Source organism: Ascaphus truei, chromosome 5 (genome assembly GCF_040206685.1).
Source record: "Ascaphus truei isolate aAscTru1 chromosome 5, aAscTru1.hap1, whole genome shotgun sequence".
Lineage (NCBI taxonomy): Eukaryota > Metazoa > Chordata > Amphibia > Anura > Ascaphidae > Ascaphus > Ascaphus truei.
In genome coordinates, this window is record NC_134487.1 from 173104801 (window position 1) to 173132701 (window position 27901).

Below are 27901 nucleotides of genomic sequence, written 5' to 3' on the forward strand. Positions count from 1 at the left end.
CTGCATCCTCAATGAGGCTGCCTTGAGAGGGGGCTCACGCGAGCGTCCGCAGGCGTGCTGACGAGATGGAGGTTTCAGCCGAGTGCCAAGCTGTTTTTCAGCGCGCTGTCGGCTGAAAACCTCCAATCACAGCACAGCAGTGTCGACGTCACGGCGCCGTGACGTCAGCACCGTGACGTTGACGTCAGTGCGTCACGGGCGATTGGCCCAGCAACGTCACTGCCCCGCCTCCAACCACCACCCCCCAGCTCTGATTGCGCCCGCTGGCTCGCCTGTATGGGCATGAAATCGCCCAGATTTCAGCAGGCGAGCCTCAGCGTCAGCGCGGTTCGGATCGCCTCACCCCTCTATGGCCCGGGCCTTACATGGCATACACGCTGTGTTTATTATATACCATTATCTACATCAAGTTACATCAACTCTAAATACTTTTCATGGAGAAGAGAACAGTGCATGGACACATGCAAAAAAAGTCCTGTTGGACAAACTTATTGGACTTGTGAGGCCTGCAGAGGCGCACCGCCCCAGGCGTGCCCTCAGCGGAGGTAGGAGCACCGCGCTACCAATGGCGCGGACCCCCCTTACCTCCAGGGAGTCCGGAGCCTCAGTGCCCTCTTCTCCCTGCCGCTGCCTCCGCTGTCATGCGGACACCGTGCTGCCACTCTAACTGGGGACCTCTCCTCATGCGGGGGCAATGTGCAAGTGCGCCATGTGCATGCCTCCTCGCACGGGCGCACGCCCACTTCATTAAAGACATAGGTGCCTCTGCACCTGGAACCTGACATGTGGTGGATTCCCGCCTCCAAGCTCCTGGCTTCCCATTGGTGAGTCTCTCCTATATATTCCCTGCTCACCATACACTCCTCGGCTGAGCATAGTTCCAGTTACCTGTGTTCACCTCTCTTGGGCATTGCCTTGTTTCAGTCTCCCGCTACCTTACCGTGCTCTGCTTCAGTGACCTTCTGTGTACCGACTCGGCTTTTCTCTTGGACTCCACACCTCTGGCTCCCCGACCTCGGCTTACCCACTACAATCCGGACCTCTCCAACCCCGACCTTGGCTAAGTACCCGCAACGATCTGTACCTCTGCAACCCCGACCTGGCTACCCTGACCAATCTACAATCAAGACCCGCCCTCGTGGCTGTGGGTTGGTGTTATATCAAATCCCCACCTCGGCCTTGCGGTCCCATCTAGTTTGTGGTGAGAACATTGTGGCAGTATGCTCAGACCCACAAACATGGACCGCGCTGGGGTGGGGAGAGTCTTGAGCACGCACGCCAACATATTTTCCAAACTTGAACAATACCTCGAGCACAACGAAGTTTTTAACTGGGGACACTCCTCTAAGATTATAGAACATCCTGGTACTAGTAGAACAATTGACCTGGTAGAACAGACATTCTGGTGGCTGGGATGCGGAATGACATCAAGGAGTTCGCTGATATGTGCCCAACACGTGCTAAGAATAAGACTCCTCAGGATAGACCACCAGGACTCCTTTGACCACTCCCTATCCCGGACCATCCGTGGACACATCTATCCATGAACTTTATAGTCGAGCTGCCGGTGTCCAAAGGGATGAATACCATCCTAGTCGTAGTGGATCGTTTTTCGAAGCAGTCCCACTTTATTCCGCTGAAAGGTCTCCCCAACGCTCCCAAATTGGCGGACATCTTTGTCAAATAGGTTTTCCGACTCCAAGGGGTACCCTTAGTTGTAGTCTCGGACAGGGGGTCCCAGTTGGTATCCAAATTCTGGTGCTCCTTTTGCCAGCAACTGGAGATAACCTTACATTTTTCCTCTGGGTATCACCCCCAGACGAATGGCCAGAACGAGCGGACGAACCAGTCCCTAGAACAGTACATTCGATGTTTCATGTCGATGTCCATGGGAGACCCAGGATAACTGGGTTGAGCTCCTCCCATGGGCCGAATTTGTGCTTAATAATTTGTGTAACGGATCCACCACAGTTGCCTTTTTTCTTAAACTATGGATTCCATCCTCTACTCCTACCCTTCTCAAAACCCTCCTCAGAGGTTCCTGCAGCAGACAACATGATCCGTCACCTTCAGGCTTTATGGGGAAGGATTCAGGGGAACCTCAGAATGGCAACCACCAGACAAAAGACTCAAGCAGACTGTCACTACAGGGAGGTCCAGGAGTTTAAGCCGGGGGACAGAGTATGATTGTCGTCCAAAAATATCAAACTCAATGTCCCTTCTCTAAAACTGGCACCTAGATTCCTCGGACCATTCACCATCACAGAGAGAATCAACCCGGTCGCCTACCGGCTACGCCTCCCTTTCTCTATGAGAATTCCCTCCGCTTTTCATGTCTCTCTTTTGAAACCGGTCACCAGGAATGCTTATTCTTCTACCACCTCGGCTCCTCCTCCTCCATATCTGGCATGGGGTCAACAGGAATATGAGGTACAATCTATCCTGGATTCAAGGTACTCCAGAGGATCCATTCAGTACCTGGTAAACTGGAATGGATTCGGACCTGAGGAAAGGTCTTGGGTTCCGCATCATCGTCTTCATGCCCCCAGACTCCTCCATCTCTTCCATCAAATATACCCAGACAAGCCGTCCTGGAGTCGCCCGGAGGTCGCCCCTGTAGGGGGGGTACTGTGAGCCCTGCAGAGGCGCACCACCCCCGGCATGTCCTCCGCAGAGGTCGGAGTGCCGCGCTACCAAAGGCGTGGGCCCCCTTACCTCCAGGGAGTCCAGGGCCTCAGTGCCCTCTTCTCCCCGCCGCGGCCACCGCGGTCATGCGGACGCCGCACTGCTGGCTCGGATGTGCGCTCCTGCTCCAGCTGGGGACCTCTCCACACGGGCATGCTGTGCACGTGTGCTGCCACGTGCACGCCTCCTCGCACGGGTGCACGCCCACTTCATTAAAGATATAGATGCCTCTGCACGTGGAACCTGACCTGTGTTGGATTCCCGCCTCCAAGCTCCTGGCTTCCCATTGGTGGGTCTCTCCTATATATTGCCTGCTCAACATTCACTCCTCGGTTGAGCATAGTTCCAGTTACCTGTGTTCACCTCTCTTGTGCCTTGCCTTGTTTCAGTCTCTTGCTACCTTACCTTGCTCTGCTTCAGCGACCTCCTGTGTACTGACCCAGCTTTTCTCTTGGACTCCGCACCTCTGGCTCCCCAACCTCGGCTTACCCACTATGATCCGGACCTCTCCAACCCGACCTTTGCTAAGTACCCGCAATGATCCATACCTCTCCAACCCCGACCCGGCTACCCTGACCAATCTACAATCAAGACGCGCCCTTGCGGCTGTGGGTTGGTGTTATATCAAATCCCCACCTCGGACTCGTGGTCCCATCTAGTTGGTGGTGAGCACATCGTGACAGGACTAATATAAAGCATCACAGCCTGCAATGAATCTGAACTTCCCCAAGAGCAATATCTCTATCAGAGTTAAATGACATGATATTTTGCTAAATGTTTTAGTAAACTGGTATCAGTTGTTTGGAGGTTAGTGGCCCCTCCTCCCAGGGTTTAAGCTCACGCCACCCCAATTTTTAAGTAGCAAGGTTTTTTTCATGTTCTTGTGCAGTGCACGTCCATTTTGCTATTCTCCCTCCCGCAGAGGTAAATGAGAGGTTGAATTTGTAGTTTTGTGACCTGCGTACTGGTCATGCCTTGATGTGGCTTGCAGGCTTACAATGCTTTGGCCAAAGGGTTTAACTAAATTACCATTATTCAAGAGAATATATAAGTATTTCACTGTGTATTTTTTTCACAATAGATGTAGCATTGGGCTTTTCTGTCTTTCATGATATTTTACTCTATCTATCTATCTATCTATCTATCTATCTATCTATCTATCTATCTATCTATCTATCTATCTATCTATCTATCTATCTATCTATCTATCTATCTATCTATCTATCTATCTATCTATCTATCTATCTGTGTCAATGTAAGTGCAAGTGAGGGTGTGTCAATGTAAGTGCAAGTGAGGGTGTGTGTAAGTATAAGTGATGGTGTGTGTGTGTAAGTATTAGAGAGGGTTTGTATAAGTGTAAGAGAGGGTGTGTGTGTCTGTGTAAGATTAACAGAGGGTGTGTGTTTGTGTAAGTGTAAGAGCGGGTGTGTTTGTGTAGAAGAGGGTGTGTGTGTTTGTGTAGAAGAGAGAGGGTGTGTGTAGAAGAGAGAGGGAGTGTACATGGGAGAGTGTGAGGGGAAGAGGAAGCAAAAGGGTGGGAGAGGGAGTGTAAAGAGGAGAGTATTAGGGAGAGAGGGAGTAAGGGAGTGTGAAGGGGAGCATAAGGTGGAGAGGGAGCATAAGGTGAGGGGGAGAGGCGACGTAACAGCGAGAGTGTGAAGGGTAGAGAACGCTAGGGGGGAGTGTATAATATAGACAGGAAGGGACAAGAGATGGGGGATGAGAGACAGGGAGATGAGGGTTGGGGTTCCCCAAAACTTCACAATCTAATTCTGGGGCTCCTTTACCAAAAAGGTTGAAAACCACTGATGTAGACAATCAAGTTAACTGTTCCGTCCACAGAAACCATTTTTAACTATCACTCAGTAGTTGTTGCCTAGACAACAACAAAAAACACCCCCTTTGTTCTTTTTGTTATACATTTTGTGGCCTTCGGCATGCTAAGTTACCCATGAAGAAGGTCTCTCAGGGGACCGAAACGTCGGAATATGTCTGCATGATGGACTGAATAAATATCTCTTTATTCTACTCCCTGTGCTGTGCTGTATTTGTTCTTTGATGACTTCTATTATTTATATTTGCCTTGCACCACTTACCCCTCTGTTGAGGTATTCTACCCAGTGTGTGGCCATTTTGTTTTATATATATTGTGGCAGAACGGCCTCATGGCAGGGTCAATAAGACTCTGTGGCAGTGATTTAAGTGGTAGCTGCAGTGGCACAATATATTCTTACAAACAACAAGAACACATAAGGCACACTGTCCTTTTAAGAAAACCAAACCATAAAATTAAACCCTACTCCCCTTTGGGAGACTGATTACACATCAGATCCTGTCTACCTGGCTGGCCAACTAAGCCTGTTACCAGCCCTAAAACCTACAACACTGTGCACATGTCAGTAATGAAAATATGTAGGGGGGTCATGCAGTTAGCGGCGAAAAAGCACTTTCGGCATGGGTTTGATTTCGCCATTTTTTGGTGAGTTGCTCTCATGGTATACAGGAAGGCCCGAATACATGCGAGAGCAACCCTTTTCTAAATGGCGAGTAGCCAGTGATTTGCTATTTGATGTTTTGATTTTGATTTGCTACAGTATTTGATGTTTTGATTTTGATTTGCTATTTGATGTTTTGATTTTGATATGTGTTGTTTGGATTTTGAGATGTGCTGTGTTTATTTTTGCAATGTGATGTTTTTATTTTGGCATATTTTGTTAATCCTTAACCATTTCTTTGTATTTTGGTTAATCATGCCAATTATATATATATATATATATATATATATATATATATATATATATATATATATATATATATATATATATATATATATATATGCCCGCCAGAAAAAAAATATTTTTAAATAAAAACATTTATGCATAGTGTAGATGTGCAAGGGGTCTCCGGAGCTGAACCATGTTGGTTTGAGGTCCTGGGACCCCCTGCATCCCGAGATACAGGCCTATTTATGGGGTGCCGGTATCCCTCTGCTTTTAAATGTCCCGATCACGTGACCGTGGGATGTAAACAAAGCAGAGGAATACCGGCACCAGATAACGGGGCCTGTATCTTGGGAAGCAGGGGGTCTCCGGACCTCAAACCAACACAGTTCTGCTCCAGAGACCCCCTGCACATCTACACTAGAGTCAAAACACACATATCAATAAACAATAATTCATTACCGTAGCGGATAGCCACTATGGTAATGAAGCTGCATTAATGTCATTTTTATTAATATTGTGCAGGTGTGTGTGTTGTGTATTGCAATGTTTATTGGGGACAATTGTCCCCAATAAACATGTTATTGTGCCTTAACACTTCATTGCCTTAGCAAATAGCCGCTATGGTAATGAAGCTGCTTTAATATATTTTTTTAATAGTGTGCGGGAGCAGCGGGTCTCCTGAGCTGAATCACATTGATTTTAGCCTCGGGGATCCCCTGCTTCCCGAGTTACAGACCCCGGTATGGGGCATCGGGTGCCAGTGTCGCTGCCATTTTTATTGCATTGTTTGGAAGGCATTGCATATTGTTTGTAATTGTTTCTTTTAGTTTGAACATTGATTGGCATAGTGTTACATGATGCACAGATTATTTGCATCATGTACACACTGTACAATTCAATTGTTTGGCATTTGTTAGATATTTAATTGGCTATGGAATGATTTGATTTTGATTTGCTATGTGATGTTTTTAATTGTATTTGCTGTGTGATGATTTGATTTTGATTTGCTATTTGATGTTTTGATTTTGATTTGCTACAGTTTTTGATGTTTTGATTTTGATTTGCTATTTGATGTTTTGATTTTGATATGTGTTGTTTGGATTTTGAGATGTGCTGTGTTTATTTTTGCAATGTGATGTTTTCATTTTGGCATATTTTGTTAATTCTTAACCATTTCTTTGTATTTTGGTTAATCATGCCCATTATACACTACCGACACGCTTTATTACTCTGCGGCCAGATCCGCAAGCCGGGAGATTTCCCGGCTTGCTAGTGGCCGCCCCTCGGCGTGCCGCGCGTCATAGACGCGCGGTCACGCGTCTTCGGGAGCGTGCGCCCCCTGCACGCGCGTCCAGGGGCTCCCCGAGGGAGCCCTGGTGTCCCGCGATCGCGGGACAGCGGCAGGGGGTTCCGGGGGACCCGGCGGACCCGGCAGCGGTAGGGAGAGCGCCCCGATCGGAGGGCTCTCTTCCGCTGCTTCGGCGCGCGCCCGTCACTCTCGGGCGCGCGCCAGGCTACTGCTGCGGCCAAGAACGGGCAAATGCTCGAATAAACTTGGCCGCAGCAGTATATATATATATATATATATATATATATATATATATATATATATATATATAAATATAAATATATATATATATATATATATAGTGGCAGGACGGCTTCGCGGCGGGGTCAGTAAGACGCTTCACAAGATGGGAAACTTTACACTAGTGGTTTATTAGCCACAACCAAAATAAGTACGGGTGCACTGTCCCTTTAAGAAACTACTTTCTTGCAAATTAAAGCCTAGTCCCGTTAGGGACACTAACTCACTTCTTGAGCCCTTACTAACAGGACAGCCAGCTAATCTGGTCATGCCCAAAACATGCTACCCAAAGATAACCAATAAGCATAATAAGAATAAAGTCTTATCTGTTTCAGCTCCAAACAGCAAACAGGAACACGGTTCCAGGGAGCAGGCTGTGTCCAGCCTCGCAGCAATGTTTATCTTTATCCTGGGTTGGGGTCCCAGCTGGTCCCAGCAGCCAAGCTCCTCGCAGGACTGGGGACCAGAGCAGCAGCAGCTGCTACGGCTTCCAAGCCGGGAGAGTTCTCTCCACCTTCCTGTGGAAAAACAAGCTCACCTTGTGTGAGCAACTTCCTGCTTTTTAAAGCACTTGTTTCACTGATAGTTCAGCCCCTGTTTAATTAGGCTGCAGGTGTGCTTCTTTCTGTCTGAGGAGATTAACACTCTGTGAACTGGCTGCAGCGTCTCTCCATTCACTATTCCAGCCTACTGAGTTAGTGACTCTGTCACATATCCCTCTCCCCAGCGAAACATTGTCCTGTGGAGCGGCCCGTGCACCATTCCCGTGCACCAGCATCTTCGTCGAAAATGTCTGACGTCGGCCCTTCCCTCCCCCCCTTTTTTTTTTTCTTGCCTTCCAATTTAGGCATTTTCTTTTTGGGGTAATTACCAGGCCAACTGGGTCTGAAGACTGGCCTATCTCTTTGTCTTGTGCCAGTTTCAGTTTAAGGTTGATGTTTCGCTTTTGTTGTATCTCTTATTGACAAGGTTCCTAAACATCCTGCTGTCTATTAGCTCTCTCTGCCAGGACTCTACGCCACGCTGTGACCTTGATCTGTAAATCCTGAAGATGCATTGTTGTCCTTGTCCTCTTGTGCTCTGAGTCTCCCTTATCCTGTAGAAGAGCATTGACCTCGGTCAGCTCATTGCATACACTCGCCAGTGACTGTTTGGCCTTCTCTTTTGGACCTTTCTTCCTCAGTGTACCTTCAGTGTTGGGTTCCACACCATTTATCTTCAGTACTTCAACTTGGTCGGGATTCCTTTTAACCCGAAGTACACCCCATGGCACCTCCCTTTTACGGTCAGCAGACTCATAGGCTTGGGCCTTTCTGTCTTGACTCTTTAACTTACTCTGTTGGGAGATTTGCTTGACTATCTGTGTGGTCTTTCTCCCCTTATGATCACGGGCACACTTCCGTCTCATTCGCGGCTGTCTCTTCACAGTGGCTGCCCTCATGGCAAGGAATCCACTTTGTTTCCCCTGGGCACTGTAGTTTGATTGGATTCTTACTGTGCTAGTGCATCGCAATTTGGCCTTCGCATTCCGTGCCTTGTGGAAAGTAGACTGTAGTTCTGCAATGGTATCACGGTCATGCTTCCTGGAGTGCCTCCCTTGTTTTATCTCTACCTCCACCTTTTCCTTGGACTGCTTCAGTAACCCAAACGTCTGTCTTGGGGTTGCAAGCTTTTCCTCCAGCTTCATCTGAGAAACCTCCTGCTGGTCAGCCGTAGAGTCCAACGTAGCGTCCCGCTCAGTCTTTAGAGCCTCAAGCTCCTTGACCAGGTCACACTTTTGTTTCTCCGCCATCTTGCGGCCAGCACGCTCAGACTCCAGGTCCTTCCTCAGGTCTTGAAGCAGTCCTTCTGCCTTTCTTCTTTCACTCAGTGCGGCTGCTAGTTCATCTTCGTTAGAATTGAGTCGCGATTCTACGTCTCCTAGCAGACTCAGAGCAAGGCTTAAATCTGTCTCTCTTTCTTTATTCTGGACCTGCAGCTGCTGGTGCTCCTCCCAGACCTTGTCTAGCTCCAGCAGTAGCCGGGCCCCCTCATTGGTCGTGTAGTCCAGCCGCTTGTGGATATCAGCCATCTCGGTTTCATGGTGCAACATCAGGCAAGCCACCTGTCGGACGGTCACCTTCTCCCGCTCGGCGAGCTGTATCTTGCGCTCAGCAACCTGCGTTTGCAGCTCTTCAATCTGATGCTGCCAGTCCCCTCTCAGGGCCTTCACCTCTTCCCGGTGCTTACTCTGGGTTTGCATCAACGCCTCCTCCATCTTTTTGAGCTCTGCAGTTCTTGTCGCCAGTATCGCTGTTGCTTCTGTCTTCCAGGCTTCTTTCTCCTTGGCATACTGACTCATGGAGATGGAGTTGCCTCTCTGCTTCTCCAGCTCTTGCTCCAGTCTTTGGACCTTCTCATGTTCCCTCTCACACAGAGTCACCTGGCTTCTAAGCTCCGCCTCCAGCGATGCTCTTGTGGCGCTCAACGTGATCTTCAGCTGCTCCAGGGCGAGGCATTCTTTTTCCAGCATTTTCTCTGCATTCTGCAGAGCAGCCTGTACTTCATTTTTTTCTTGCGCCAATTGCGTCTTCACTTTCTGCGCTTGGTGAAGCTTCTCAGTCCCATCACTGACCTGACCAGTCAGGTTTAAAACCTCTTCCTTCAGGTTTATATTCTCCATTTTCACAGTCTCTATATCCCTTAGGACCGTTTCATTGGCTTTCTTCAAAGTACCCAGCTCTGCCCCTAGCGATGCTCTTGTGGCGTATAGCGTGGCCCTCAGTTCCTCATGCTGTTCTGTGGGGACATACTGGGTACTCAGCCGTTCCTGTAGCACTCGCTGCTTCTCCTTGGCTGCTTGCAGACTTGTATGTAGCTCTTGCAGCTGGCTCTGCCATAAGTGCGTTGCCTGTGTGTGCTGCTGCAGGGAGACACGTTGCATCTTCTCTGCATTCTGCAGTGCTTCCTGCACCTCTAGCTTTTCCTGGATCAATTGCTTCTCCACTTTTCCTGCTTGGTGGAGCTTCTTATCACCTTTACTGATTTGATCAGTCAAGTCTGAATTTTTCTGCGTCAGACTTACATTCTCCTTCTTTACAGTCTCTAAATCCCTCAGGGCATTCTCATGGGTTTCCTTCAACATACCCAGCTATGTGTTTAGACTGTGGCCCTCCTGGCGTGAGAGCTCCAGCTCTGTTTTGAGCGTGCTAGCTTCTTGGTGAGAAACTTCTAAGTCTTTGATGAAGTTTTGCACATTTCTCTGGGACATCTGATAGCATAGTCTCCAATCAGGACTTGTTCTCTCTGATTCCATGTTAGCAATTGTGGTGTTGGCCTTATCCAAACTTGTCTTCAGCTCCTCCAACTCACTCCGTAACAGACGCTCTGTTTTCTTTAAAGCCGCATACTCTTGTATGGCTGGGAGTATACACCTCTGTACCTCGGCGTTCGCTTCTCGCTCCCTATTCAATTGTTCTTGCAAGGCATCATAATCACGGTGGGCAGTTGGAGTGCAGAAATTAAGGCCTATTTTCCCTGGATCAAGGATTCAGCTTCCCTTTGCTCCTCCTTTTCCTTTGCCACCGTTCCTGTGACAATTCTGCCGGTCACTCCAGTCTGCAGCACATCTCGGCGCCTTTCTGACGCATGTCCTGACAGTGCAGGTTCAAGTGGCTTGGTCACTTCCCCGGTGATTTGAGGAACAGTTTTCTTTTTCTTCTTTCTTTTTGCTTTATTAGCTCCGGAGATATCAGTGGTACTGGGCACACGCTCACTGGTATCAGCTTCCACATCTTGCTTGCACTCATAGGGCATTGCTTGCTTTTGCAGCTGTTTGTCTTTGAAAATTTTGGGGCACACATCTTCCATGTGACCTACTTTATGACAGGCCCAGTATACTAAATTCATCTGTGGGTACGGCTCTCCTCCAGGGGCCACATACGAGTCGTCATCATCATCATCATCGTATGGCCTGAAGGGACACTGTTTTGTATGGTTATGTACATTGCAAAACTGACACTTGACAGCGGCCATTTTAAAACCCCGTTTTTTTTTTCACACCCGACGAGGCAGACTTTGCACAACACACGTAAGTTGTACGAGCTTTACAATCTTTGAACCTTCTGGGTTCTTCTTAGGGCAACTTCTTTGCAAAAATCCATTTTCACTTTCTTTTTTTACCAGACAGGGCAAACTTTACCTCACAGCACTTGCTAGCTGCAAATTCACTCACTTCAGCAAAAGGCATTAGCTTTACACAGCAATCCTTTCATACCCGACGGGGCAAAATTTACACTCAGCGCTTGCTAGCTGTAACTTCCATGCTTCAGCAAAAAATCATTTTTTTTCCCGCTTGAGTTCAGTGTCTCAACACATCTTCATCTACTGACCCCCAGAGGCGTAGCATCCCACCGCTGACACCCCCTGTGGCAAGACGGCCTCGCGGTGGGGTCAGTAAGACTCAGCGTCTCTCCATTCACTATTCCAGCCTACTGAGTTAGTGACTCTGTCACAATATATATATATATATATATATATATATATATATATATATATATATATATATATATATATATATATTGTGACAGAGTCACTAACTCAGTATATATATATATATATATACATACATACATACATATATATATATACATACATACATACATACATACATACATACATACATACATACATACATACATACAGTATACAGTATAGTAACGCAGAGACAGTCAGCACACTGGTGTACAACATAAGGCAGGTGCTAGTCCCATAGGAGAACACACAGTATAGTTACCAGTCCAAGAACCTGTAAAGGAGACAGCATACAGCAAGGAGTAATCCAAAAGGTAATTGTATTCAAAAAACAAACAGTAACACGAAAGCCAATGTTTCGGTCCCACAGGGAGACCTTCCTCAGGGCCGTGCAAACACCAAGTGTGAGTGACCAACATATATACCCCCACCCAGAGTGCACCACAAACAAAATACACCAATCACCATCACCCAATCAGTATCAAGATGCACCACACCTGTCTGTCCCATACCTCTAACCAATACCTGTACAGGAGTCATTCCCTCCAGATCTGCAACTGGATGGAATTCGATGCTACAATCAGAACGGCCCGTTCTGATGTCATCACCTGAGACTGGAGCCAGTGTCCGCAGCGCATAACCCACTGTGCTTGCGCGTCAATACATGCTGTAAGCCGGGGAGCCATTGCAGGAGACGCAGCTGTGTGCTGGATCAGGAGAAAGATCGCGTCTCTAGTAACCCTGGCAACCTCAGACGTCAGCGGACAGCTTGCGCATGCGCATTAGTAATTATAAACATCAGGCACAACACCGCGATCGCCGGCACTGTCAGGGAGAATAAAAAGTAATGAAACTACTAGCTATTAAAAACCATTTCTTTGTATTTTGGTTAATCATGCCCATTATATATATACATACACACACACACACACATACACACACACACACACACACACACACACACACACACACACACACACACACACACACATATATATGTATACAGTATAAATATATATATATATATATATATATATATATATATATATATATATATATATATATATATATATATATATATATATATATATATATATATATATATATATATATATATGTAGAGGTATCAGTACCGTGTTTGCCGAGCTTCAATTATCATTGACGGAAGAAGAGATCAGTGTATCTCGAAAGCTCGCACAAATAAAAGCATTTCGTTAGCCACAGAACGGTATCATCTATTTATTTTTTGATTATATATATATACATACATATGATGAAGCCACTGTACAAATGAATGGGTGAAGGGTGGGGATAGTTGCCTGGGAAGGGTGGTTAGGCCTCGTGGGTGGGTATCGTGGCAGGGTCGGTTAACCCCTTAATTACTTTTGCGGTTATTAACCAATAAGATAATTAAGGGGTTAGGGGAAATTAGAATGTATTTGCTATGTATTTTTGTGGCAACGAGGACAGGGACCTGCTGTATCCTGACGTGGACATACATCATATTGCTGTGGTAAGAGGAACTGTATTTATTTACTTTATTTATGCTGGTTTATGTGTTTAATAATGGGCAAATAATCTATTATCCATATATTTCCCACGGCACGGTACAGAATGTACCACTTTCTGTAAATGTCTTCTGCATTTTCCTTATGTCCACAACGCATTGCTTGCGGTTGCCGCTGTGGTAGACAACATTCCTCATACTGCTCCTGTTGCCGCTGTTTATATTTGAGAACTTGGGGAAACGATTCTTCCCCGCATCCTGGTTCATGACAGGCCTGCATACTAAATCCCTCCAATAGTCCCCTGGCTTAATTCAAGACAGTTAAGCTTTGAATTCCTGGTCACTGACTCCAGAGTTATGGGGACCTGCACTCTGGACATATGTGACCATTGCAGCTTTTATCTGCAGGTATGACTCTTTTCCTGGGGCCACATACTGTACAAGCCTTCATCAGCATTCTCATCATCATAATCATATAGCCTGAAGGGACACTGTTTCACATGGTTACTTGTAATGCAATACAAACATTTCACATCAGCCATTTTAAAAACCCGGGGCAAACGGTACACAACACTTACAAGTTGTATTTGCTTTACAGTGTTTGAACCTTCTTGGTTCTTCTTAGTGTAACATCTTTGCACAAATCCATTTCACGTTCTTTCACACCCAATAGGGCAGAGCTAAAATATTCAGCATTTGCTAGCTGCAATTTCACTCTCATCAGCAAAAAATTTGAGTTATGGTTTTCTGACTGGGTTCATGGCCTTAACACATCTTCATCTACTGACCCCCAGAAGTGTTGCATTCCACTTCTAACACCACCAGTTGCAGGACGGCCTCGCGTCAGGGACTTTAAGACTCTTTGTCATGAGGGAGGCTCCTGGAGTGGGTAGGACCTTGGTGGCCAGAACAGCGGGAGTAGGCAAAGATTGTTGTAGTCACAGGCTGAGCGAGGTCGGTGGCAGGTGGCAAACAGGGACGTCTGGGTCACATGCAGAGATCGGAGGCAGGCGGCAAGTAGGAACGTCTGGGTCACACGCAGTGTTGGCAACAGGAAGGCAGGAGCAGGACAGGGGAGCAGGAACAGATAGTAAGGAGCATGGACTGCAACCAGGAAGCAGGGAACAAACAGGCACAAGCCAGATTACCAGCAAGGGCCTTTAATAAAGGTACAGGACTCCAACATGGAACAGAAAAGGTACAGGAACAGAAGCTGCAGCAGAAGCATTGACATTGGCATAAGGAGTCTGACACAAAACAAAGGCAAAGGAGAAAAAGGAAGCAGGAATTATAAGGACAGAACAGGAGCAACAAGTGGAGACAGACAGACAGAAAAACCCCAGAGCTGTCAGAAACCAGCAGCAACACCCAGTGGACAGAGAACGGAACTACGGCTAGGAGCAGGATGTCTAGACGACCCTGACACTCTTAAACCGTGGTTAAGTGTTAACTGCAGTGGTTTATTCTTACAATAACAAAACATAAGGCACACCGTCCCTTTAAGAAAACCAAACCATAAAATAAAACCATACTCCCCTTTGGGAGACTGACTACACATCAGGTCATTTCTATCTGGCTGGCCAGTTAAGCCAGATACTAGACCGAAAACATAGAAAACTATGCACGTCAGTAATAAAAATATATAGTCCTTATGAGACCATTGTTGGGGAATCCCTCCCAGGGTCTCCAGGTAGTTCCCTCAGTAGGATTGGCATACAGGTTCCAAGTATACTTTCTTGATGCAGAAGCTTATTTGCCCTCATGGCAATCCTCTGTCTGGGGTGAGTCCCAGCTGGTCCCAGCAGACACTGCATACTACAGGACTGGGGAACCAGAGTAACCAGGGTCTTTCCTGGTTTGGAAAATGTCTCTCTTCCCTTCTCTCTAGGGATAAACAATCTATCTTTCACCTGCCTTTTAAACCTTCTGTTCAGAGTTCTGTCTGTTAATTTGCTGCACCTGCAACTAGCCTCTTTCAAACCTGTGCAGACAGTGACTCCATCACAATGTATATAGCAACAAAGTTTACAGGTCCTTTAAAAATTTGAAATCAAGTTTATTTGCATATCAATGTTTTGTCCTGCTTAAGCTCTTATAAAGATCCCTCAGCAGGTTCGGACTGTCGATACGTGAATTAATATATCATTTTTTTAAACACCCACAAGTGTCTGTAACCTCTTTTGCTTTGTATAATTTGTTTCTTCAGCAGAGGTAAATGAGGATTTTTTTCAGGTAGTGTTAGGACCTGTAGATTGGTCATGTCGTGACGTTGGCTGCAGGCTTATAATGCTTTGGCTAAAGGGTTTAACTAAATGACCCTTACTCATGAGAAGATTAGCACTGAAGTATTGTACTATGTATTTTGTCACTTTGGATGTAGCACTGGGCATTTCTGTCTTTTGTTGTATACATTTGGCCATGCTCAGTAGCACTCTTTTTTGACACAAATATATATGCTGTGTATATGATGTGGTGGGTTTTGGGGTTTCTTGAACTTTCTGGGGTGTGTGTGTTTAGTCATTTTGATTTTCAACTGGTATCAGTTGCTTGGAGGTTGGTGGCCCCTCCTCTCAGGGTTTAAGCTCGCCACACCCCACTTTCCAATTAGCAGTTTTTGTTCATGTTCAGAGGTAAATGAGGATTTTTTCAGGTAGTGTTAGGACCTGCATATTAGTCATTTTGTGATGTTGGCTGCTGGCTTATAACGCTTTGGCCAAAGGGTTTAACTAAATGACCCTACTCATGAGAACATTAGCACTGAAGTATTGTACTATGTATTTTGTCAATTTGGATGTAGCACTGGGCATTTTTGTCTTTTGTAGCTTCAAATGTAGCCAGACTTACTGTTCTCGGTGCAGCGCAAAACCAAGTGTTAATCCCAGGCATTTCTTTTTATGTTGTGGCACCACAACCGATTTATTGGAATTAATTAGAGTTTAGAGATAAATAACAAAGACTTTGTGAATTAATATAATCTTCTTACAATAATACAATCTTCTTCAACCGACATCCAACATCTTCATCTGGCTGTCTCTTGTGCAATTTAATTAAATGTGCGATTGTTATTTGTTTGTAATCGAGAAGAAACAGATGACATGAACACATGCATTTGAATTGAATGGAACGCACTTAATCGCTTGATGGGTTTCCTACACGAACAAGGTATTGATGTTGATCAGCCTGTCGAATCTGCAAAAAAAGATAGGAACAAGGATTAAACAATGCTGAAAAATAAATTACTGTATTAAAACTGTATACGTTTAAAAAATATCATGTTTTAGTCATCTGTTTCAATCACCGATTAGCCCAGCCCACAGTTCTCGGATGCTGTAAAAGTCCATTGATTGCGTTTCACACGGTCTTGAATTCTGCAGTAGTGCATTTACAGTATATTGCTTCTCAAGTTAATCTAAAATAGCTCTCCTCCTTCTTTCCCCTGAAGACATCAAAGTTCACATTTCTAGCCCACTTGGCAAAACTTTCAATAGTAACATGGTGTTGAAAGATTAGCTTGGCAAATCGACTTGGCTGTCCCTTGCTGTATGAAACATACTGTACCTTTCATTTATGAAGGACAGTGTAATCAACTGGGTCTGAACACCTCTAGTGTAAGTACTGTAACTGTCTTGAGCAGTAGTTTACTATTAACTATGCTGTACTGTTCTATTGTGTGTGCTTGTTTTTTTTTCTTGGCAATAACCCTGCTTTTTATGTCTTTATATTTGCAGATCCCATGTTTTCAACCCATAGAATTGGTGTGGCATGCAGTGAAACATCATCTGTCAAGGTACGCGAGGCCGGCAAACAAAAATTAGCTAGAGAAGGATATCATGAAGTAATGGAATGAGTCTCCAACTGTGGAATTGTGAAATAATTACATAAATGTTACTGATGGTTATTGAAAGAAACAGAATGGCAATTGAAATGTGATTTTAATTAATCAGTGCCTTTTATATTACACTAAACACTTTCTGTTTTCATATATATATTTTTTTACTTTTCCAGATACAAGTTTCAGTAACAGCTGACAAGTATCAACCACTGATGTGTCTGAGAGGCACAGTCCGAAATCCACAAGCAGTTCGACAGCAGAGCCTTCAATGATCAGAGTTCGGAGGGTCCAAATAAGCATCAGCCTTTCTCTATGCACATTTTTATGTGGACTTTTGTGAGTGAGATTCCACGGTCTCTGTTTTATGTATTTATAAAGTTTTTATATGTTATTGCACCATGTATATTATCTCTTTCTTTACATGTATGGTTGTTTGAATCGCTATAAAGCTTACTCAGAAGGGAGATTTAAGTATTCCTGTATTACAGTGTTCCATTTACTTGCATAAATGCTGATGCTATTACGTTATTACTCTATATAGATTGTCCCACCTGCCAACATCACAGTCATGAGTACACTGTTCACCACTTAATTATCACTTCACTGTGTGACATTAAGGAATAATTGGCCACTGTTACCTTTTGAAGTATATTTTCCCTATATGGGGATTTATAATAATATGCTTATTTATGTAGTACACTGAGAGAATTTTTTGTCATTTCTTCACATGTACATATTATTTTGTGCACTAATCCGGAGAACCAGCGCCAAGGAGGACTTTCTTTCAAGCAACTATAAAGGATTTGTGGATTATCCAAAGGTTATCCAGGCTGCAGGACTCTGGACTATCAGAAGGTTTGTAAACACTCACAAACACTCTTTGTTGTTTTCTTGACCAGAAGTTAATTTTGGTGCTTAAGTTGTGTTACAACTCCAATTGTGGTCTTATTAATGCTTTATAAAGGGCATAACTATGTTTATGTCACGCTGCGCTCACCAAGGACAAGGAGGGACCCCGGAACTGAGGTGGAAAGGGTAATACTTGCACACATAGCTGCGGGGACACGCCTGGAAGGTGGATAGTAAGCGTCCGGAACTGCACGGGAGAAATGGTGAAAATTCAGATACTCGCCGGATAATTGGGAAGTTCAAGTCGAATAGTCGGTGCCGAGAGCCTTGGGTTTGGAGCCGGGAGGTAGGTAGGAATCCGTAAGCCGAGGTGGAGGGTTGGAGAGTTCGGGAGGTCAGAGGGCAAGCCAGAGTTCAAAATCCAGAGCGGGTCCACAGTCTAGCCGGTTCTGTACACTGGAGATCACAAGAAGAGACAAAAAGCACTAAGGCAGGCATGAACGTGGGTAACGCAGGTCACACAAAGTTATGCTCAGCCAAAAAAGGAATGGCTGAGCAGGGTATAAATGTGAATCATAGCCCAATAGGAACAGGGAGAGGGATGGAGGAACGGCCCCACGGGAGGCAGGGATAGGTAGGGGATGTGTCACAGCTGATGCATTGACGCGAGGCTTGTGAGCGGTGCACGCGCATCAGGCATGTGCACTGTGCGGGATAGGTGCGCGCGACCTGGACAGGGGGCAGGAGTTCCTCCCGCGGAAGGCCTGAAGAGTCCGTGGGTGTGCACGCGAATGCGCACGTCCTGTGACATCAACGGGGACCAGAGAGGAAGGAGGAGGGTCCCGCTCGCGGCAATGGGACTGTGGAGCTGGGACCGGGGAGCGCCGGGTGAGTTGCGGCGCGGGGGGAACCCTCTTTGGGAGAGGTGTTCCCTGAGGTCTTACAGTTTACTTCCCTTCCTTCAATTCCCTGTTTAATGTAAGATAAGATCTTGTTTGGCTTTGCAGCTACTGCATGACTTTGGGCACTATTGCTAAGCCTGCTGTCTACAAGAACTCTTCCGTCAAGGATTCTCCTAATTTATTCCCATTTAATTTGTTTTGTCTGTTTATTATTGTTTCCCAAATGTATAACCTTATATTTATCTGTATTAAACCTCATCTGGCATTTACCTGCCCAAGTTTCCAGTCTATTCAAGTCCTTCTGGAGAAAAATTACATTCTGCTCTGATTCTACTACCTTACACAATTTAGTGTCATCAGCAAAGATGGAGATTTTGCTCTCTATACAAAACTCAAGGTCATTAATAAACAAGTTAAAAAGCAGAGGTACCTATACCGATCCTTGAGGTACTCCACTCACAACTTTAGACCAACCTGAAAAGTTCAATTTATTACAATTCTCTGTTGTCTATCCTTCAACCAGTTTTCAATCCAGGTGCAAATATTTTTACCGTGTCCAATTTGCCTTATTGTGTACTGTAACCTCTTGTGTGGAACCATATCAAAGGTTTTTGCAAAATCTAAGTAGACCACATCAACTGTGTAACCCTGGTCTAAATTCCTACTTACCTCCTCAAGGAAACTAAAGAAGTTAGTTTGGCACAACTTATCCTTCATAAATCCATGCTGACTATAACTAATAATTTTGTTTTCAATTTGGTATTCCTGAATATTATCCCATACTAGACCTTCAAGTAGCTTCCCCACTTTTGATGTCAGGCTTACAGGTCTATAATTGCCCCGTTGTGATCTAGCTCCCTTTTTAAATATTGGTACCACATCTGATTTAAGTCCATCTTGTGGTACTGAACCTGTGGAAATATAGTCCTTGAATATTAAATGTAATGGTTTTGCAATTTCTGAACTTAACTGCTTAAGAACTCTTAGAAGTATGCCATCGGGCCATGTGCCTTATTTACTTACATTTTATCAAGCTACCTATGAACTTCTTGCTCACTTAAGCAATTGTTCGTTAATATTTAGGTTGTGGCTTCCTCCTGCGGCACTACTATTGCAATTGATTCTTCCCTGGTAAATACAGAGGCAAATATTTTTTTGTAATACCTCCGCTTTTTCCTTATCTTTAAAAATTTGCATGCCCATCACACACTGAAAGGATCCTATATTTTCTTTTGTATTTTTTGTTATTAAGGTTCTTAAATAACTATTTAGGGTTGATAATACTTTATATTGCAATCCTTTATCATTATCTATTTTTGCTAATTTGAATGCTCTTTTGCAACATTTGTTACATTCCTTATAATTCTGATATGATGCCTCCATCCCTTCTGACTTTAAAAGGCCTATTCTAGTAGGTTGGATAATCAACTCATCAAGCTTTTGTGGCACTTCCCGTACGATTTGGCAGATTTGCTATTCAGAAAGCTTTGATGACTTGCCAAACTCGTACTGGGAGTCCATTTTCCTGAGTGGCCTGGCTCCTGGACAAACCCTCTGAGCGGGAGCTTCAGAAAGGCAAAATAGCGCAATTTTGATAAGATCACGCTATTCAAGTAGCCTCAAAAATCTAATCGGGGCTCTAAAATAGCGAGCTATTCACAGATCTCATCTTGTTACCCAAGGGTGGTACCCGTGGAGCAGTGCCATGGGTTCCGCCTAGCCACCCACACTCAATGTTTGGCCCGCGACACTTTTCTTGGCTCTCCCCCTCGCTCTCCCCCTCCCCCCAGAGGCCACTCACAGACACCCTTTAGCAGTGCGCCAGTTCCAGTGCCTGCTGCTAACGAGTGCGTGTGTGTGTGCAGTCCTCGCGGCTACCTCCTGCCCACAACCGCATCCTGCACACAGCCGCATCCTGCACATCACCTCCTGCCTTCCGCCATCTGTGGTAGGCATATGGGGTGAGAGAGAGGGAGTTGAGAGGGAGATGTGAGATGCAGGGGGGGGGGTGATGTGAGATGTAGGGGGGTTATGTGAGATGCAGGGGGGCGTGTGATGTGGAATGCAGGAGTGTGGTTATATGAGGGTGATGTGAGATGCAGGGAGGTGGGTTTATGATCTTGTATAGGTAACTACTCCCAGCTCCAAAAATAATGATACAGAGACTCTGAGAAATAATCTGAGAGACCCAAAAATGAAAAGAATATGACATATATGAAGTCCAAAAGATGGTTCTAAATCCGCAGCAAATCAGGTTATAAGTTCTTGGGCAAATAACATTGCCTATTGTGTACAATGAAGGACTGAACTGACAGGGGCCATTAGATTGTATTTTTTTATGTATTCCATACCTGGGCGTGTAACTCAGGAAGCAGGGGATCCCGATGCTGAAATTAATGCGGTTCAGCCCTGAAGAACCCTGCTTCAATACTTTGTTATTAAATTCAGATGAAAAAAAGCTTAATTACCTTAGAGGCTATCCTATAAGTTACTGAAGGGGTTAAGCCATAGTACCACGTTAGTTGAGGTTAGATGGGGTATGTTAAGTGGGTAGATGCCCCAAGGTGGGTGGTTAGGCATACCGGAAAGGTTGTGGAGGAGTTAACCCCTTCACAAAAAAATGGTAATGAAGGTGTTAACCCCTCCCCTCCCACTACACACTCGAGAGGCCTGGCATTGTATGAAAGCACAGGGAACACAGGGCATAATCCATCAGAGAAAGCGCAAGAAGAAATTATGTACCATGTCTCCTTGCAGAAGAAATGGCAAAAGCAATTAAATCTATGAAGAAGGCTCCCAGGGAAGATGGAATTACAACTGAAATGTAGGTATGTATGTCTTTATTTATATAGCGCCATTAATGTACATAGTGCTTCACTGTAGTTATACACGTGACAATCATATAAATAACAAATAATACAAATAACAGGTCATGGGAATAAGTGCTTGAGACATAAAAGTAACATTTAGAAAGAGGAGTCCCTGCTCCGAGGGCTTACAATCTAATTGGTATTTCTTTGCTTGGGGGAGAGGAGGAGCGCAGAGGAGTTCAATGATACATGTGAAAGAAAAATAAAGCAAATATAGTGCAGACTGTAGATACTGGTATATATCACCCTGTTAGCTATAAAAAATAGCACTCACAAAACTTATCGTGATTTCAAGCATGTCAGAGGTCCATCTCTCTCTGACTGGAGCCCTTGCGATGTACAAGTGTCAGGATATCCCTCAATGGATAAGTAAGGTATACATAAAAAAGAAAAAGCCACAATAGTGCATACTGTTCGACCAATATATTCAATAAAAGTATCAGGAGTAAGTTGAACGCACATGTTCCAAATACAAAACAGGCATGGGAGAGAACCGCCGAAATGCAGAAGGACCCCTTCTATGCACAGCTTCACAGCGTCTCACTCGCACCTCACAGTTGACTTCCACGTATGTCACTTCCGTGGTCGCATCATAGGTGAGGGCGGAAGCGCAGTCTGCCTCTGGAGTCAGCCCCAATCTTGCCAGTCCTTCAGCTCTCCGGTCCTCAACGCTAACTCTACGCGTTTCGCTAATTGCTTCGTCAGGAGTTATGTTGCATGGGTCTGACTAATTACTTTATATAGACCCACCAATCAAAAGTAATATGCACATTTTAACCCCCTCGTCGCTCAAACATAGCGCGAGGTCAAAAACCCAGTGTTAATCCTATGACACATTTCTCATACAATACAATAGTAAATCTTTATTAACCCTAAAAATATATAAAAAAATATAAAAAATGTTGATGAAGTGACTAGAGAAATAGAAGAGAAACAACATTAACCTACTGCAAAATATGAGTATTTAAAAATGAAAATAAAATATTCATTAAACACATCATGTGTGCAGACAATTAAATAAAAGACTAATACAACTGCAACCCAAATAAGGACTGCATAAGACAGAATGGTAATAACTTATAACACACCCTTAAGTTAGGAAACACCTATATCTATATCTACATGTAACCCCTGGGGGGCAAGGGTCTGCATTTTGTGAATCCAGTATGTTTCCCTTTTAGCCAGACTGTTCAACCTGTTGCCCCCCCTCCAATGTATGGTCACATGTTCAATACCTATAAAACTCAAACACTTGGGATCAGAATTTAAAAAGAGCCCCAAATGTGAAAAATAAGTTGGCACCTACTACCTTTAAAACAATACAAGCTGTAAAACCAAACACTTGGCTGGAGAAACCGAAAGGCTTCTTTGGTTGCTATTCATGCAAAGCAAGTCTCAAAGAAACTGAGAAATTCCAATTCACATCCAAAAAAACAGGGGAATTATTCAAAATAGATAGCTATATTAACTGCAAATCTGAATTTGTGATCTATTTATTGCAATGCACTTGCGGGCTGCAGTACATTGGACATACTTCGAGACCATTACGTACCCGCATTTTGGAACATGTGGGAAATAATTAAAAAGGTCTTATTACCCACAATTTATCAAAACATTTTTTAACATTTCACAATTCTGATCCCAAGTGTTTGAGTTTTATAGGTATTGAACATGTGACCATACATTGGAGGGGGGGGCAACAGGTTGAACAGTCTGGCTAAAAGGGAAACATACTGGATTCACAAAATGCAGACCCTTGCCCCCCATGGGTTAAATGTAGATATAGATATAGGTGCTTTCCTAACTTAAAGGTGTGTTATAAGTTATTACCATTCTGTCTTATGCAGTCCTTATTTGGGTTGCAGTTGTATTAGTCTTTTATTTAATTGTCTGCACACATGTTTAATGAATATTTTATTTTCATTTTTAAGTACTCATATTTTGCAGTAGGTTAATGTTGTTTCTCTTCTCTTCCTCTAGTCACTTCATCAACATTTTTTATATTTTTTATATATTTTTAGGGTTAATAAAGATTTACTATTGTATTGTATGAGAAATGTGTCATAGGATTAACACTGGGTTTTTGACCTCACGCTGTGTTTGAGCGACGAGGGGGTTAAAATGTGCATATTACTTTTGATTGGTGGGTCTATATAAAGTAATTAGACAGACCCATGCAACATAACTCCTGACGAAGCAATTAGTGAAACGCGTAGAGTTAGCATTGAGAACCGGAGAGCTGAAGGACTGGCAAGATTGGGGCTGACTCCAGAGGCAGACTGCGCTTCCGCCCTCAACTATGAAGCGACCACGGAAGTGACGTACGCGGAAGTCAACTGTGAGGTGCGAGTGAGATGCTGTGAAGCTGTGCACAGACGGGGTCCTTCTGCATTTCGGCGGTTCTCTCCCATGCCTGTTTTGTATTTGGAACATGTGAGTTCAACTTACTCCTGATACTTTTATTGAATATATTGGTCGAACAGTATGCACTATTGTGGCTTTTTCTTTTTTATGTATAACTTACTTATCCATTGAGGGATATCCTGACACTTGTGCATCGTAGGGGCTCCAGTCAGAGAGAGATGGATCTCTGACATGCTTGAAATCACGATAAGTTTTGTGAGTGCTATTTTTTTTATAGCTAACAGGGTGATATATACCAGTATCTACAGTCTGCACTATATTTGCTTTATTTTTCTTTAGATTGTATCATTGAACTCCTCTGCGCTCCTCCTCTCCCCCAAGCAAAGAAATTCTACATCCTGGGACCTGGAACAGTCCCACTTGAGGAAGTTGAGCAGCATTTTACACATTTTATTACCATTTTTTTCACTGGTTGGTGAAAGGTTTTATAAGTGTTTTTTCACATTATGTGGTTTACTTAAATATTTCTGACACTGTTTTTTATATAATCACTTTTTGAAGCGCCCAGTCCATCCCCCACTCACTTCCCCCTCTTTTGTCAAATCTAATTGGTAGGGGGAACATACAGATACTGTACAGTAGGAGGGCATTCTGGTAAGTGCGTCTGCAGAGGGCCAAGCTTTATGTATCATGTGTCTATCAGTGATATCAGCAGGGGAGACGCTGAGATAGAAAGAGTAGAGTGATTCTGGCAGCAGTGTTTAGGATAGATTGTAGGATGAGAGACAGGAAGGCCGGACAGCATGAAGTTACAGTAATCGAGACGGGAGAGAATGAGGGCAAGAGTCAGAGTTTTAGCAGTCAAGCAAATGAGGATACTGATCAACGCGGAGGATGGAGGCGGATTGCGTTGGATGACGTGGCGTGTCGTGAGCTTCCTGATACGTCGGGATTCGGAGGGTGAAGACTTCTAAAGGTAAGACAAATATTTAATGTACTGTATGTAATGGTCCTTTTTCAGGTTTTTTTATTGTATTTTTTTCTTTTTATATTTTTGATTGCCCATTTACTGTCAATGTATTAATCTGTGGGTACAGATAAATAGAGTGACAGACAATGCATTTTTTGGAAAAAGCTTGTTTTGAATTGATTGTTATTTTTTCTATTTATGTTTATTGTTTTGACTAAGTTATGTATTTGGATGGCTTATTTTTATTACATTTTGGGATTGGTTTGCGGTTTAATTTATTTAATTGTTCGGTTGGTTAGCAATTTGTATTTATTTTATTGTTCTGTTGGTTAGGTGTTTATTTAATTGTGTAGCCCTCTTTCCCCCTGACTAAAGAGACTACTGGTACTTCCGTTACCTGTTGGCTCACATAAGGCCTAAGCTTTCACCACTGGGAACCTGGGGTAATATATTGATCACCTCAGTGCAGCGCTTCCACCTGTGAAGGATCCCAGTGTAGTGGGAGAAGCACCTCACAGGAACCAATACTAATAGTAAACACACACGGTATATAATAACATCTTTTACTGAACACACACATAAAATAACAACCCGTACTACACAGTACAATGCACACCCAGCCCAGTACTACCGGTGAGTGTCCCCAAAGTACTTTGGGTGCTAGGCACCAATACCCTGATGTCCTTCTCCCAAAAGTGTATGGAGTAGTGCTACCCCTTGAATTGTTGGTGCACTTTGTTGAGGTACCTGCCGGTACTCCAGCACCCGGTGCGGCCTACTTAACAATGAGGATCCGTCTGACCCAACATTGTCGTTGTCAGCAACGGCGTCCGCCTCCATGTGGGGTGAACTCCCATCGGATGTATCACCATACAGAGTCTCTGAATGTCTCCCATCGGATGTATCACCATACAGAGTCTCTGAATGTAGGTGGTCTGGTCCCAGACCACAGGGCCACAAATCACTGTGCAGTGTCTGTGCTGATGCTAGTCTCACTACTGACAGCTATTGGGGAAAGATTCCTGACTATGGGATATCCCTATCGCAACCACAAGCTGAGGGTGAGTGGGGCCTCACATCAAATGGAAAACCGCTCACCTAATTCAATATTGCTGGAAATGCTTAGTTACCTAATTCAATATTGATGAGTGGGGCCTATCTGGGACATAAAAGGGTGATCTGGCCTAATCTGGGTGCCACTGACACCCAGACCCTACCTTCCCCTTCTCTATCCTGGCTCCATCTCACGCCTCACACTCTCAGCGCGCCAATTTAGCAAAATCCCTCACTGTCACTTGCTGCTGCCTTATTGGCTAAATTTGCCCATGTGATCAGTGCACCCCAGGGGATCCTGGGATATGTAGTTCCCCTGCGGAGCTATGTAGAAGAAGGCCACCACTCTCTCTCGCTCCACTGCACATGCACATGCTCACCTCTCTCTCTGGTAAATCAGGATCCCTTCTGTGCCCTGCTCGGGTGTCAGCGGAGCACCCTGACACTTGAGCTCTCTCCTTTGCTCTCCTGCCAGATGCCGCAACTTCTATGCCACCCACAGCCGCCTTAGCCTCGCAACCCCCACCGGAAGTGTCCCAATAGCCATCCCCCTCCCGCAGGATGGAGCTAAGAGGGGAACATGGTTACAATTGTATTACAGGCATACCCCGGTTTAAGGACACTCACTTTAAGTACACTCGTGAGTAAGGACATATCGCCCAATAGGCAAACGGCACTTTATCAGTCTCTCACATTGTTGTGGAGGAATTTTGTCCCACTCTTCTTTACAAAGTTGCTTCAGTTCATTGAGGTTTGTGGGCATTTGTTTATGCACAGCTCTCTTAAGGTCGAGCCACAGTATTTCAATCGGGTTGAGGTCTAAACTTTGACTGGGCCATTACAACACCTTGATTCTTTTCTTTTTCAGCCATTCTGTTGTAGATTTGCTGGTGTGCTTGGGATCATTGTCCTGTTGCATGACCCATATATAACAATTGTAATAATGGTACACACACATTATTTTTTTTTATATATATATATGACACAATAAATCATAAAGAACAATAATATGAGACAGCAAATTGTGCAGCTAAATTGGTAAAATTTGTAACCAATAAAGTGAAAATAAGATTGTGAAGAAAAATATATAAATAGTAACAGTTCGTTCAGAATTGTCTCTGTGATAAACCACTATTTAAATACATTGTGGTTTAGTGTCTCAAAGTTCAAACAACAAGTCAGCGTTCACAGTACTGTATGTAGCTTGAAAAGGAAATATCCAGCAGCTAACACTGCTCTTAACTGGTGGTAGTATGGGGACCTTCACGCTGTAAGACTCTACACCCCGTCTACTTAGCTGATGTTAATCCCTGCTCCAGCGTCTCAGTTCTTTTGCCAAGTCGTCCCCTCTCTCACTTACTCTTCAGGGCGATATCTCTCCACGTTTGCTTCCACTGCAAACGGACAGGCTCCCTGATCGTGGCTATCACAATTTCAGGAGTATCTGCAAATTGCCTGCTGTCTCACCATTTGCGTACTGTGTGGTATGTTGGTTAGCCTCGCTCTGGAAAGTATACTGGCTCCAGTTTGCTTGTCTCCTGATTTCTCACTGGACAGACACTGGATGCCGGCAAATTGAAATGTATGCACCAATCACCCAAACACCACTTCTCAGTGTATTCAACACTTCTCACTGCTGTCTGCCTCTCGGTATTGCATCAACGCATCAGCAGCCAAAAGGTGTAGCCATTCAGCTTCAATAAGTTCTCAGTGAACAAGTTACCTCTCAGTATAGGTGAGGAACTATCCTCACTTATATCAGGGAGGTGGCGCAATTAACCCATTCATTGCCAGATAACTCATTTTATATTCACATATTTCTAGATTGCTCCTCCAAAGCTCTTTAGGCCAGTAATTGTCTTTCAGGGGCTGCTTTTCATCCTTGCTGCTTTTATGTCTTTATTGTGTCTGTATGCCTATCTTCCAGCATACTGCTTGTTTATACATTTAAGGAGTTGGGTCTCCAACAGCTGATGCTAACTACAGAATGTTGGTTATGTAACTACCAAGGTACCTTATTGCAGCTTATTATATATATGTTAGTG